This window comes from Monodon monoceros, unplaced genomic scaffold (assembly GCF_005190385.1).
Source record: "Monodon monoceros isolate NGI ecotype Baffin Bay Population unplaced genomic scaffold, NGI_Narwhal_1 Super_Scaffold_18, whole genome shotgun sequence".
In the NCBI taxonomy this organism is placed as follows: domain Eukaryota; kingdom Metazoa; phylum Chordata; class Mammalia; order Artiodactyla; family Monodontidae; genus Monodon; species Monodon monoceros.
The window spans coordinates 15,362,302-15,378,214 of record NW_021703774.1 but is presented as its reverse complement, the minus strand read 5'-3'; the positions used below and the strand labels follow the sequence as shown (position 1 = coordinate 15,378,214).

General features: G+C 40.9%; 1 protein-coding gene across 6 annotated transcripts in view; it reads left to right on the top strand.

Annotated features, from left to right (window-relative positions):
• The window catches only part of ESRRG (estrogen related receptor gamma), a 633,249-nt gene that overhangs the window by 16,170 nt on the left and 601,166 nt on the right, over positions 1-15,913 (top strand). For 2 of the 6 annotated variants that reach the window (XM_029230489.1, XM_029230488.1), the window contains exons 3-4: positions 2,193-2,250; positions 9,467-9,622. The exons of 2 other annotated variants lie outside the window; for them this stretch is intronic. The gene's annotated coding sequence lies outside the window, so the exon portion shown is untranslated. Of the gene's footprint in view, positions 1-2,188; positions 2,251-9,466; positions 9,623-15,913 lie in introns of those variants that run through there. 2 more of the 6 variants (XM_029230491.1, XM_029230487.1) reach the window with 1 other exon arrangement.

The window sequence follows — 15,913 nt, the reverse complement described above, 5'->3', positions numbered from 1 at the left end:
AGGAATGGAAAGCCATTTACAATGAGGTAGAGAAGATATAATCAGTTTAATTTTTTTGAAGAATTCATTCTGGCCGCTGTGAGAAGGGTGAGTTTGATGGTTAGCAGAGTAGATGATGCTAGATTTGTTAGTTCAGGCTAGAGGTACTGGTATATTGAATTAGGGTTGTGATAATGGTGATGAATAAGTCATATTTAGGATTAAAGATGGTAGATGAGGGAGAAGGAGGTATCAAGGAAGATTCCCATATTCTTGGATGGAGGATAAAACTTGTCATGGAGATAAAGAACACTTATCTAGAAGAAAACTAGTTTGGAGAGAGTTTGAATGTGAACTGCCTTGGGGAATATCTAGAAGGAATCATTTCACTGGATGTTAAGCATACTTCCGTTGCTTCACATATACTGTATTATAATTACCTTTGTTTGTGTTTCTCTTTATTAGACTGTGAGCTTCTCAAAGGGTCGGAACAGCATATACTCTTTCCTCCCTCTCCTCCTCCTCCTCGCCCTCCCCTCCCCTTCCCTCCACCACCTTCTTCTTCTTCTCCTTCTTCTCCTTCTTCTTTTCTTCTTCTCCCCCTCCTCCCCCTCCCCCTCCCCTCCCCCCTCCTTCTCCTCCTTATTCTCCTTCATCTTCATCTTATTCATTCTTGTATCCTCAATACCTACTACTGTAATTTGCACATAATATTTTCCCAGTGCATCTTTGTGAATAAATGATCTAACTGACCCCAAAGCCCACACAGTTTCTCTCACACCAGTAATAGGGGCAAGAAAACACTGGAAAGACAAGCTGGGGCTCAGTTGTACTGTTTTAAATCCCTGGCTAAGAAGTTAAATTATGACACATGATGTAATTAAACCTTAAGTTTACAGCTACTTTCCAACCTAACCTTTGTTTCAAATACTGCTTTTGTTATTTTTAAAACCATATAATGTTTACTCAGGGACATTCTCTCCTAAGTAAGTCAAAACCAGTCAAGCTACAAGAACAACACAGAGATCATACTCTAAAAATGAACTATTCTTTATGTTGCAGGACTAAATGAAATTAGAATGAATCTACAGAAAGAGGGTTGGCAGATACAAAAGAAATGTAACCAGGCCTATTTATTTTTCCACTGTCTTTCTGTTCATTTTATTTTGGAGGTTAGCATTCAGTCATTAGGGCAGATCTAGAGAGGGATTCAGACATTTACATGGTCCATTGCTGGGCTCTTTTCACAGCATGGATCTGAAGCACATTCACTGTTTCTTGAAGTCAGAGTGACAGAACAATACTTTGAACCTGCTGAATTTAGTCCTAACCACATAAACAGCCTCTATCTATGGTGAAACAAAGCTAAGTCTTTAAATTCCCTATGAAGTGTTTGGGGTATGGGCCCCTTAAAATTCACTGGACTCAGTTTGTACACAGTAATGAATGGTGCTTTTAGTTTCATTAACCCAGACTGGGATGAGATTTTTTCTACGGTAATCTTGAAATTGGAGAAATCATCCCTTATTATTTTATTGGAAATCTACATATTTAAGGTCCCATGACTATCTTACCCCATGACATATGCAGATTACTGAGGCCAAAGTGTATTTTTTCCCCTTTGCATGCATTTTTGTGTGATTCCTTCTCTTCTCTTGGAAGATGGTATCATCCATATCTAATGTGAGCAGAGGAGAGAGTGGTTGGCTTGAATGAACTTACAGTTTCTTCTCGCAGATCTTAATGATGAGAATAGGAATTGAGTAGCATGCGACTGATGGCCCAATCATATTGATTTTAATGACTGGCCATGGCAAGCATGACTAAGTATAACTACGGACTCTGAGGCCAAGTCTCTAGTACAAAGTGTAGATCTGGTAGTTATCCAGTAACTTCAGGCCACAGAGATGGCCAAGCTGAATGCAGATTCTTAGAACCGGCAGTATTTTCACTAAGACGTTTAATAGCGTGATTCAGAGTCCAGGATCCAGAGTCAGACTTCCTGGGTTCATTTCTTCCTTAAGCCATTTACTAGTGGTATAACCTTGGTCCAGTAATACAACTCTTTGTTTCTCAGTTTCCCCACATTTAGGATGAGGTTAGTAATAGACTCATTGCATTGGGTTTTGGGGAGAATTAATACCAGTAAAATGCTTTGAATGGGGTCTGGCACATAGTAAGTCCTAAATAATTTCTTGCTTATGTTGTTACAGTAGGAAGATGCTGAAGACGTGGGCTTTACAGAGACAAAGATAGATTTGTGAAAGCAAGGTCAGTGCAACTTTTGGTGATATGAAAAGAATTTTGAACTTTTTGGTGAAATATTAAATACATATCATCTACTTGACCTTTTAAACTGAATTGTTTCAGAGACTGATTTCTATAAATACTCTCTAAAATTATTATGAGTATCAAAAAATATTCCAGTGAAGTTGGTGTCATTTAGTGAAGGTTAAAGACCTCAAGAAGATTTAGTTCAGTGAAGAGAAAGCCAAAGAAAATTCACCAGACTGGACCTAGAAATGGGTTTATTAACAATTTTAATAATATCAGCTGTTTATTGAGCACTTACTCTGTCACAGGAACTTTATTTAATCTTTAATTAAAACTTAAAACTTTATTTAATTTTTAATCATTTAACTTCATTTAATTCTCACAAAATTCCAGAAAGTATTGTTATCTCCATCTTACATATAACTAAACTGAGACTCAGAGAGGTGAGGTAGCATTTCGAGGTTTCAAAGCTGTTTAGTACCAGAACCAGGACTTGAACCCACTTATGACAAACTGCAAAGCCAGTATTTTTAACCTATATGATGAATTTCCCTCTATCTGCTAGTATTTATATTAATAGCTATCATCAACATGGCATTTAAAGTACTTTAAATGCTCTATGAGTTAAGCATTTTTTTTTTGGCCACACCGTGTGGCATGCGGGATCCTAGTTCCCCCACCAGGGATTGAACTCGTGCCCCCCACATTGGAAGCACAGAGTCCCAGTTAAGCATTCTTGAAGTCCCAATTTTGTAGATAAGAAAATTGAAGCTTAATGAAATTGATTGATTTGCCCAGGATTATTCAGTAACTGCATATCCTATTTGTAAGACTCCAAGTTTTCTAATTTATCTACAACCATCTAATACTAGAGATTCTTGCTAATTCCGTACTTACCACCAACCCAGTGGGCTGATGTAGGTAGGGAGAGAGAGAGAGACAGCAGAAACACCAATGGGAAAGAAATTCAAAGAGGAAGTAAAGCAGCAAGGATGTGGGGAGAAAAGCAGAACCATAACTATCCTGCATTGTCTTTGCAAATCAGAAAAACCTCTGACTTGCTTGTCACATTCTCAGTAACATGACGACTGACTCCTTTAATTTTCTGTGTTTCCCTAATGATATCAAAATTATAACAGAAAATATCTTTGTTAGACTTTAATAAGAACATTCTGACAGTTTGGCTGTTAAAATACTAAGGGATTATGGGGAATTGCTTTCCCCCTAAGTTTGTAAAATATGATATTCATCCTCCCTATTACCATGTCATATTTCAAGTAAGCATCATTAGGGTCAAAACATTTAGCTTTTTGATTAAATATTGTCAGTAAGTTTAACAGATCCTATGGAAGCCATCTCACTTCTTTAAACACATCAGGCAAATCATGGATTGTTATTAGTTTGGTTTGAATTAGTAGCAAATCATTATACTCTATTTGGGAACTTGCCAATGAGATGACAGCCAGAGTTAGGACCTGCCAGCGATCACTGTTATCCGTGGTGATGGCTTTATACATTCCTCTCAAGGTAATTAAGATACATATATCCATAAAATGCAAAAGTGCCTATCTTAATCTATTTTATCTATAGCACCTACATAGAATCCAGACACTTTAACAGGCTGAATAGGGACCAGGATCTTTGAAAAAAACACACACTTAATAAATCTTTTATTCAATCTTCCCTCCTCTCTGTACCCACTTATACCAAAAATTACTGCTGAGAAATAGCCTCTGCACTGGAAGTCAGCCTGCTATGAATGCATTTATTCATTCATTTATTCATCAGTGTACACTGAGATGCTATCAAATTTCAGAGACTGTTCGGGGTGCTAGGTAGTAAATGGAACAGACAAAAGTCCCTGGAATTTAAGTCATGGGACTTAAATTCTAGTGGAGAGAGAGTGAACAATGTAAGTAGGTAAATATATAGGATATAAGACGATAGTTGCTATGAAGAAAAGAAGGAAAGGAAGGGGATATAAAATGTTTGGGAGGGTGAAATTTAGATCAGTGGACAAGGAAGGCATCCATGAGAAAGTGACTTTTGAGGGCAGGCCTAAAGGAAATGACGAAGCCAGTCTTGCAGAAATCTGTGAAAACAGCATTTCAGGCAGAGGGAATGGGAGATACAGAGGACTGGTAGAAGGAGCATGCCTGCCATGTTTGAGCAAATTGGACAGCGGAGCTGGAGCACAATGAACAAGAAGACGGGTGTAGGAGATGCAACAGAGAGGTTATGGGGCTTATAGAGCCTGTGGGGCCCTGTAGGTGAGAGTTTGTAGAATCTGACTTCCTGTCAGGCCACAACCAGGTGGGAGGGGGCAGATAGGGAGGAGCTGTTGTGGAACATGCATGGATGGGACTCTTTTCATCTCAACTGACATTTATTGAATACCAGCCACATGGCACACACTGTGCTCTACTCTGGAGGCCCCAAGAAGAAAGATAAATACATCTCCCTCAAGTTATTCAGTCCGGTACAGGAGATAGAAAAGTAAATACTTAGGGACTTCCCTGGTGGTGCAGTGGTTGAGAATCCGCCTGCCAATGCAGGGGACACGGGTTCAATTTCTGGTCCGGGAAGATCCCACATGCCGCGGAGCAACTAAGCCCATGCGCCACAGCTACTGAGCCTGCGCTCTAGAGCCTGCGAGCCACAACTACTGAGCTCACACGCCACAAGCACTGAGCTCAGGTGTGTAGAGCCTGTGCTCCGCAATGAGAGAAGCCACCATAATGAGAAGCCCGCGCACCACAACGAAGAGTAGCCCCCGCTCACTGCAACTAGAGAAAGCCCACGCGCAGCAATGAAGACCCACTGCAGCCAAAAAAAGAAAAGTAAAACTTGAAAATGCTGCACTGAAACTTTCTTCTCCCAAGTGGAGAATTTTACATCGGTATGAACAATGCCCAGCCGTGTTTTCCCTAAAAGCTAAGAGAAGGCTCACAATGACACACAAAGGGACCCTCTCATTCAGCATCATGGAGTGACTACCCACTTCCTTACTTCCTCACATGCAACACATCTCCCTGGAGAAGAGATGATGCAGTTAACTGTAAAACCTTTTTGACCTCCGTGCACAAGTGACACCCCATTCTGTGGAATAACAGTGTTCTTGAAATGTTGTAGATGAATTGAATTTGGGTCCAGTGAGTTATAGTCAGAATGAATTCTAAGACATTAGTCTGTGCTAGTGAACTGATCACATATCATCTTGTGAAATGAAAAAGTACCTCATGTTTCAGTAAGGCTAAATTTTCTCACCCTGATAAAGTAAGAGTATAGCTATAATCTGGAAGGACTAATTTTTTTTTAGCCTTGCCCAAATTTCCGTGTAGCAAAAGTGTAAGATCTTTCTGGCTGACAGGTTAGTATTGCATCCAAGTCAGGGGGATATTTGTTATTTTTTTCTTAGTTCTTCTTGGTTATTTTTTTCTACCTAGCACTTATTTATATTTTCATATGTCAGACTAGCAGGAAACTTCAAAGTTTAATAATTTTTACTTTTTGTAATGTAGTGCAAGGAAAGATTCCTTATCTGTGTGATGGGTCTTATCTTTAACTAGTGTTAGAGGTTCCACTCTCTCCCAGTCCAAATTCTTTTTTTTTTTTTCTAATTGTAGGTTTTTGTTTTGTTTTGTTTTGTTTTGTTTTTCCTGGCTTGCGGGATCTTGGTTACCCAGCTAGGGATTGAACCTGGGCCATGGCGGTGAAAGCACCAAATCCTAACCACTAGACCACCAGGGAACTCTCTCCCAGTCCAAATTCTTAAAGGGAGGAATAGCAAAGGATTTCCAGGCATCCATAATCAACAACAGTTTGCCATTTGGTAACAAATTAATTGTATTCTTCCCAAATAAAAAACACTCTCATTCCCTCCCAAGGCCTCCAAAGTTTCTTTCCATTATAGCTTTGGTTTTAAGGTCAGATTTTGTCAGGTAAATCAGGTCCACAGGTGGATGTGGCTCCCTGGAGGGCAGTTCTTTGAAAATGGTTTCTCTTAATCTGAAGGCCTGTGAGCTAAAAAGGTAAGTTTCTGCTCTACCTGCGCCCCCCCACTCAATCAGATAACTGCTATAAATATTCCCATTTTAAAAGGGGGAGGAGGAATTGGGGCATGTAGTAGTCACTGATCCATAGCAATTCTGAAATTGAGCTGGTCCCGTGTTGCCAGTTTCTTGATAAGGGTCCAGTCTTGCTGCCTCAGAATGATTCTCAGGCTTTTGCCTCTACCCTTTAATGTCTTGGTTCCACCTTTGAATCAGTGTTCCTTAAAAAAAAAAAGGCCCATGATTTCAAGTGAGTACCTTTCTCAGCCTGTTTCCTGCTTGTTAAAAGTTGGGAATCTAAAGGCCTCTTTTCGTTTTCTATTGTCTCTATCCATTTTAGTCTCATCTGGAGCCCTTCTACCAATACAATTCTCTTGAAACATATGGGTTTCTCATGACTTATTGGCATTACTCTATCAGTCAAAAGCCTCACCTTCACATCTCTTCAAGATACATCCTTCTCTGTCTTGAGTCCTGTGTGAGGCTGCTATAGAATAACACTTAAGATGCTTGGGAGTTCTGTTATTTGACAGAGAGGGTCTATGACACTTTCTGTTGGAACCTTAGAAAGCCCTTGTATAGCTGAAAGTTTCTGTGGAGTACCATCTTAAATCTTTCTGAGGTCTTAACAAAGACTCTAGATTTGATCTTTATCTTGAAGCAATTAAGCTTTTCTTACTTTGAGAATCCTTTTTGAGAGCGACTAGAGATGAGAAACTGTTTCTTTTGAAACCCAGCAAATCCTGGATCTAAATTCTGCTAAAAAAAAGTAGAATAATCTTTTCATTAATCCATCTCTCTCTGTGTGTTTCTAGATGTGTTTTATTATACATGTCTAGAAAAAGCCAGATAGCACTTTGAACATTCGGCCCAGAAATGTTAGTCATATCCTCAAGATTATTAGGTACTCTCTTTTCTATTTTCCATACTACTATAGGCAATAGTTTGTTCACTGTTCTGCTCATATTTAATTCAGCTGTCCTTTCCTCCAGCCTTCCATGTATTTTCCTCTCTGTCCTTCAAGTTTTCATCTCCTTGAGGCCCTTCCAGCTTTCACTAACCATCTCCACAAGGCCCTAACAACTCGTGCCTGCCACTTGGTCCCAAAGCCAATGTCACACATTTAAAATTTTTTAGACAGAATCCCACTTTTGGAAACAAATTCTACTCCAATTATATATGGGTATGTGAAAACTCACTTTAGTACTTAATGGCGTAAAACAAGCACTTTCTAAAAGAAACTTATTTTATTGAAGTATAGTTGATTTACAATCTTGTGTTAATTTCTGCTGTACAGCATAGTGATTCAGTTATACATATATCTACATTCTTTTTCACAGTCTTTTCCATTATAGTTTATCACAGGATATTGAATATATTATATTCCCTGTGCTATACAGAAGGACCTTGTTGTTTATCCATCCTATATATAATAGTTTGCACCTGCTAATCCCAAACTCCCAATCCATCTCTCCCCCACCTCGACAACCACTTTGTTTCGCTCATAATTTTGTGGAACTGGAATTTGGGAAGAGCTTGGCTGGGCGGTTGGTTCTTGGGGTCTCTTCTGCAGTTGCCTTCAGAGTTTGGCTAGGGCTGTGCTTACCTGAAGTAGGTCAAATGGGTCCCTCACATGGCTGACAGTTGATGCTGGCTGTTGTCTAGGGGCTCAGGTGGGGCTGTCAACCTGAGTGTCTGTGTATGACTTCTCCTTGTGGCATGGGCTTCCTATAGTATGGTGGCCAGATTCTCAGAGGGAATGTCTCGAGAGAGAGTGTTTCAAGAGACCTAGATAGAAGCTGCAAAGTTTTTTATGACTCAGCTTTGGAAGTTCCATAATGTCATTGCTGTTGAATTTTAATAGCTCTTATTCAGTGGGTAGAGCTATTGTCTCTTCATTGAGAAAAAGAACAAATACCTTGTGGCCATCTTTAATTTTCCACGCTGATTTTCAGAGCCCTCCCAAACTACCCCACTTTGGGGGAGATATCGGTGACATGTATGTGTGTTTATTAGAGCCAGGAGCTAAAAATTTGGGAGGTTTTTCAGGGGAATCTGTGGCCCAAGGGAGGTACCTAAGGAATTCCAATTCAGAGAAGTCTTCTTGCTAGAAGCTTTTTGCTCTGAAAAAGTTCTGAAGTTTATGAAATTTTGTAAACCTTTAGAAGATGCCTTTCTTTTTTCTTCTTTGGCTTAGTTATATTGTTCCCATCATTTTGAATGCCATGGACTAATCTGTACCTAAATTTTGAAATTGTGTGAATCCCTGTCGGGCTGATCCATTTGTTAAGTTCAGGTGGACAGTCTACCCTATTTTACAGTCTCCAGCAGGACTTAGTGACCTTTTAACAGTAGTGTATCAAAATCTTGACCTTTTGTTTTAGAGAGCTGGGTGCTAAGAAGGCTGGCGTGGTCATACCCCATGTGGGAGGGGGTGTGGCAGGCTCCCGAGCTAATACCATCCATGGAGGCTTAATGGTTCTCCAGGTGCGTGCTGGAAGGGAAGAAAGAAGAGGCCCAAGGCAATTCATTGAGTCTTGTCTTTGCCAGTCTTTGTGTCATCCTGGGCTCCATCTCCAATGACTGACTTCCATCTTACTTCTTAATGAGGGACCTGGCCCTAGGGTACTTTCTTGTATAGCTGCACACCGGAGCTGACAAAACAAACAGACAGAGAAAAATCAGGACTCTTCTGGAAGAACTTGGACATTTCCCTCTAACCCTGAATGGCATTCATGAAAAGATGGGAATGGATGTAGGGCTGAGTAACGGGGAAAAAACTAAAACCAGGAGTCACTTGGGTAAAATTCAAGATCAGATGCATGCAATGGCTTGGAGACTGAGAATTCATGACAAAAATCAAAGTGTGATTTCCTGTGGTCAACAGTAAGCTAGGTTTGGAGGATGAGATCAAGGAAAAGCCAAACAGGCAAAGGTTTGCTATGGTTATGAGCAAGCTGTAGTTCTGTGAATCAAGAGCACAGAGTGGTGAAAGCAGCTGTGTATTGGAAGCCCAAACAGACAAGTCTGGGTGATCTGAAGGGATTTCCTTAACACAGAGGTGGTAGAGTGGTTTGAACTCACTCTGATCAACTGGTAGCTGCTGTTCAGAGTGCTACGTGGAGCACAGTCTGAGACCCTGTTTGGTGTGTGCATGACAGGTCGCCATGATTGATTAGCTGCATCTTCCATGGATGCCTAGGCTGGGTGGGGTCGGCAGCCAGCACGCCATGTAGTTGCCATCTGAGCTGATGAAGAGGAGGCAGGCACACGGACTCCAGGATGTGGCCATGGACAGCTCTCTAGTGAGCAATAAGGTAGGCTACGTGAAGTGGCTTGGAATTAGAAACTAATTGAACAGGGATGATTTACCCTTTAAAAAGATCAGAGTTCACCCATCTCATTTTAAAGACCCTTGAAGGATATGGTGTGTTCTGGAAGCCAGAAATTAAAATCTCTTAGAGTTCACTAACACCAGAGCTATGATTCATGGACTATGGCTGTTTTGCTGCTAGCCTCTTTGATATTTTTGGCCTTTTTTCCACTCATGTTTTTTAACTTCGCTAACTTCACCTGACTCAGTCCCCCATTTTTTTTCTTGAACATCAGATGACTTTAGACTTCCTTCCACCTAGAATACTTGGCTCCCTTGGCTATGAGGGCAGGTGGAGGAGATGAAAGCCACCTCCCCTAGGCCCCAAGGCAGGGGTGTGTCTGGTGATATGGGGGAATGTGTAGTTTAGGAAAGTGCTTAAGTAGATTTTGATATGGTACCTGGTGAGAGTATCCCCCTTCACTACCATTAAAAATTAAGAATTTTTGCTATTTCCCAAGCTTCTTTGATGATATATCCAGAACTAATGGGTGCTTCATCTAGTTCAATCCAGAACATAAGCAGACACATCTGAATGCATTTGATTGTAAGGAAAACGACCTTGGCTTCATACTTCTTGCCTGTGCTTGAGATGGTCTCTGAATCTGGACCTGTAGGTGTTGAAAGGAGTATTTGGAACAGAGTGTAGGTTTGTAGCCAGTTTCCTTTGTGGCTTTTCTCTATGTCCATGTAAAGCAGCCTTGCATAGCATCTAAATGGAAGGTGACTGTCACTGTCTTGGAATATTCTCTTCCCTGGTTTATAGACATTCATTCCTGAGCACATTGGTGGAAAAATCAAGCCAATGCTTTGCTCTTGTGCACTTGCTGTTGTCCAAAATCAGTCTGATGGATAAAGTCCTTGTCTTTTAGACTATCCCATTGCATTTTTGGGTATGGGCTACCAGATATCACAATTTAACATATGTGCCCATGCAATCCGTTGTAAATACATTATTGTAATAATTCTTTGAAGATCCATGAGATTTATTTAAAAAGAGTTCTGACAAATACCATCAGAAAGCTCTAATGAACTCTGGAAGTCCAAGTGGTGGAGAAATTATACATATAGGAGGAGATGGGTAATGACCACGAGGAGGTAGCATTTAGGAAGAGATCTGAAGGATGTCTGGGATTTTGATGAATGGAAATAGTTCTAGAGCTTAAGAGAGAGTCCAAGGTTTGGACATGGTGGCAGCTCTGTCTGGTTTTGTTTGAGTAGGTTAAGCTTAGGAGAAAAGCCAGGAAAGATTTTTAAACACTGTAGAGAGACCTGAATGCCAGTTTGGGGTATTCGTTTTTAATTTGGTAAGTTATGGGGAAGTACTGAATTTTTTAAAGCACAGCGGTAATATTATCAGAGTCGGTAACAACATGCTTTAAATAGAGTTCATCTCAAATGGGCCATTCCGTTTATGAAGATTTTTATCTATATAAGGACATAAATATGTACATATAAATTTCCACAGCCAAAGGAAAAGGTAGTATTTTATGGCATAAAATTATATTTTTTGGCTCTGACTCAGCAGTCATAACATCTATTTCCAAGCATAAGAAAGACAGAAAACACTCTTTATAACGTCTTAAATAATTGTATGGAGGCCGGTGCCATGGCCCTTGTGCATAAGTAGCTCACAGTGAATTTTAAGGGGGTTTTTAAAAAATACATTTCAGCATTAAGTTTGGACATAGAAACAGACCATATATCTAATAGGTAACTTCTCTGTGAACTTCCAGTCCCACTAGGTACAATGAAATGTTCATATACGCATTTAAATGCAACTATTTAGAAGAACTTGTACCTTTTCCTATGTCGGTGGCCTAATAAAACAAACTTTACAAACTAAGCCAAGAGGGAAAAAAGTGCGATATCTATAGATAAGTGTCAGCTTCCAAGCAGAAGGGGGCGACTAGAAATCATACAGGACTCTCTATCAGGGAAGTACTGGCATTTGATTGTCATGAATAAGTTTTGGGTGTACTTTGAATGCTGGGTAATGTCCTCACTAATAAATTAATGCCACCTAAGCTGTTAAGCCAGGGCAGAAAAGTCGGAGTCACGCAGGGGCTGGTGAACATAAGCAAGGGGTCTTATCAAGTGTTTTTAGGAAGAGGAGATTTGAATTACTGCTATTTACTTATCTTTAATTTTTCTGATGTAACATAACAGAGTTATTTTTCTTCCAAGTTCTAAATAAGGCAGACTGTTAACATCATCCAGAGGATACTGAAATTACTGATGTTTGAGTTCTGCTGTAATATCTCTGCTTAGCTTGCAAAACGGATTAATACGTGGAAAATGATCAGTCTAATCAATACACCCAGATCTTTTAAAACTGTAATCATTGTTTCAGTCTGTTAAATTTCTCAGTTCCAGGTAGATGGTAAGTGGAGGGGAGGGAAGACCCATTTTTAAACCATGATAGGCTCACAGAACGTGGTAACAGCATAAAACTTAGAAAAATTTATTGTTTGCCAAAAATAATTTTTACAGCGTTTTCCACTTCAGAGTGATAGGAGTGAGTTTGGCACAATTCAAAGTCGGGCAAAGGAGCTTGTCAAGGTTAAGGCAGTAAGGCTGGAGACTGGGTTATGATCACGGGGGAGGGTGTCAAAATTCAAAGCCAAGTGTCTCGTGTCAGCAAACTTAAGGCTGGCCGAGCAGCTTGGGACAGGAGACCTGATGTTACCAAGAGGAATGCTAAGGGAATTTTTGTTTCCAAAAACCCCTCTCTTAATAAGTGAGGCTCTTTATCCTAGATGATTCAGAGCTTTTCTTTTTCTGTTATTACCTGTGCCTAAACCAAAACCATCAATGGCTTTTGCAACACTGTCATCTCAGTCGATACTTAACCACATACTTTCAGGAGCTAGTCATAGAATCACTTAGAAACAAGCCGACTGAGACTGGGTGGTGTGAGTGTGTGTGTGGTGAGGTGTAAAGCCGAGGAGCTTCCTGAGCTGTGATGAAGCAGAGAGGGTCTACCCCGGGGTGGGGGGGAAGTCTGGCCTGAAGACTGCCATTCAGTCAAAGAAGCTCCCGTTTCATCTCATATATCACGATCCCAAATACTACTACTTTCAAAAACAGTGGTTTTCCTGCTTGAAAATTGTTTGAAATCTATTGCTCAGAGTCTATTACATTTAAAGACTTTTACCTAATCTCAGGGTTTTTTGTTGTTGTTATTGTTTTTGTTTGTTTTGGTCTTTGGAAGAAAGCATATTTTTGTATTCCTTAGCAATTAAGTCTTTCAATTTGGAGATATCGCATTAATGTTTAATTTTTACATAGCCAGATGAATTCACCATAATCTAATTTGGTCACTGATTTAGTTCTTAAAATGGTTAAGTGCGTGGTCTCAAGGTTTATTTTATTTATCTAGAATGTGAAATAAGGTGAAGGTATTTTTATTAGTTTCTACTTCATGAAACCTCTAGCCTTTACCCCTAGGAGACTTCCAGGTCACGTAGCCCAACAACGTCACATGGTTGGAAATCATGGGACGGAAAAACTGAGATCTGAGACTAGAGGTGGGCTACTAGGAAGAGGCAGGTGCTGGCTGATTGCGCGTAGGTGGGGGGGAGGAAGTCTAAGCAGGAGACTAGTGCGCAGAATCTGTTACTATGGAGACGGAGAGGCGCTTCTGCGCGTCAGAGAAGTTCAGAGAGTGGTATATGGTTGGTGGCTATTCCAGCCAGCCAGGGAGTCCAAGGAAGACCAATCATTAGCAACCTGGACCCATGCACAGGGCCAGCATTTAGAAGCCAGGTTCAAGTACCCAGAACTTGCTGATTAAGGATCGGGAGAACAACTCAACCCAAATCCTGGCCCCGCCCTTTACTAACTCATGGCTCTGCCCAAGTTATTTAATCTCTCTAAACTCCAACTTCTGTAAAGTTATAAAAATGAGATAGTGCCTACCTTGTAAGGGTATTGTGGTGTTAAGAATAATAAAACAGGGCTTCCCTGGTGGCGCAGTGGTTGAGAGTCCGCCTGCCGATGCAGGGGACACGGGTTCGTGCCCCAGTCCGGGAAGATCCCACATGCCGCGGAGCGGCTGGGCCCGTGAGCCATGGCCGCTGCGCCTGCGCGTCCGGAGCCTGTGCTCCGCAACGGGAGAGGCCACAACAGTGAGAGGTCCGCGTACCGCAAAAAAAATAAATAAATAAAAAAACAAAATAAATAATAATAAAACACTTAGCACATGTCTGAACCACACTAAGAGTGCAACAAATGATAGCTTTAAAAAAATGTTGGTTATTAGGGTTATGCCTAGAGCAAAGTGGAGGTCTGATTTTAGAAACAAGGGGTTCAGTTACTGAAAGTAGGATACCCGGTGAGTATAAGACCAGGAAAATGATTATTATGACATGATATTGAGCCCTCTTAGACTGCCCCTGACTAGAGATCAGGATGGATATCACGCTTAGAATGGATCTGAATTGGCATGTGGCTTTGATGGGGTCTCTCTGGGAATGAGAGGGTCACAAAGACAAGGAACTAGATGGGATATTGCACTTTAATTATCCAACTGAAGTCGCATGGAGCCATGCTTAGCCTGTGATCCTTCAAAAGTACTTTCCTAGAGACTAACCCATCATGTGAACTTTTCCCAAGATTTGTTCCTGCCCAAGAATCCTCACCTGTAAGGAAGAGTTTTAAGATGAATCTCAAATCACAGCGTTTATAACACTTTTTTTTTTTCAAAATTCAGAATATCCGATGTGAAAAGTATGATGAATGGGAATACCTGTCTTTTTCATGATGATGTCACTGTTTTCTTCCTTATACTGAAGCCCAGCGTCCTGTGCCACCCAACACTTGCTGCTCCAGACTTTTTCCTACCTCTGTCTCCACTTCAAGACACTGCAGTTCTCTGGCTTCAAAACCTTGCTAGGGGACTAATCAACTGAGAGGACAATGAAGTCTCACTCTTATCTAGTCCATTATCATTTACAAAGCGCTTTGCCCCTTTGATCTCATTTATCTCCCCCTCAACTGGTGAGGCAGGAATCACCTCCATTGAGGAAATGAGGCTCAGACAGTTGAATTGCCCAAGGTCACTCAGCTGCAAAGTGATATAGCCACATCCAGAAGCCAGATTTTCTGAATAGAAGCTCTGTGACTTTTTCTGCTTTGCCATGTTGACTGCAAGCTGCTGGTGGCTTATTATGTGCTCCCCTCCAGTGTCATTGTGGGGTATTTTTTAAATTGAAGTATAGTTGATTTACAATAACGTGTTAGTTTCAGGTGTGCAGCAAAGTGATTCAGCCATATATACATACATATCTATTTTTTTTCAGATTCTTTTCCCTTACAGGTTATTACAGAATATTGAGTAGAGTTCCCTGTGCTATACAGTAGGTCCCTGTTGGTTATCTGTGTTATATATAGTAGTGTGTGTGTCATTGTGTTTTAAACAGTGGCCTCCGGGGCTTTCGCCAGTTCACTAGGTACCAGCCCTCTGCACTCAGCTCTCAAAATGTGCCATCCACACCAGCACTGTTCACAGGGGCTCCGGGGGATGAAAGAGGCTGTCCTGTCTCTGATTTCATTTTCCTCTTGAGTCAAAGATAAGTATGTGATAGATGTCAGAATTTGTGAAGCTTAAAAGGGAATAGGCACTGAGGGAAGAGCAGCGTCCCAGAATGTTTTGGGTGCAGAGCCTTGTTCTAGTAACAGTCATTGTGTATTATTTTGTGATAGCATCCAGGATCAGAGCAAACAGAGGGATTTCTTTTTTCTTTTTCAAAATAAGTCAGATCAAGTTGCTCCTCTGCTCAGAACTCTCATCTCTCTGATCTCATCCCCTTTTTCCAGTGCCCTGTCCTGTCCCACCTCTGATTCTGCCTCAGCCACTTGGGTCCGCTTGCTGTTGCTTGAACAGAGCAAATATGCGGGTATGTCCAGGCCTTTACACTTGGGGTTTCTTCCTGCAATGCAGAAGAGATTACACTTTCTTCTTTGGGCATGAGGAAGCCACTTTAAGATTGTGAGGCAAGGAGGGGCATTAGTCACGCATGTAATCATTCTCTGACATAAATACAATCATGTCCTTCCCCTTTAAAATCCTTCACCTGCTGCCCATTGCGGCATGACAACCAGATTCCATAACCTGGCGGAGGATTTCTTACTTTCTGCTTCCCCTTTCAGATTCCAGCAATGCCAGCAGAGGGAGGATGCTTTAGCCCGTTCTTCCCATCAGCAAGCCCAAGAAAACATAATACAGTAGGAA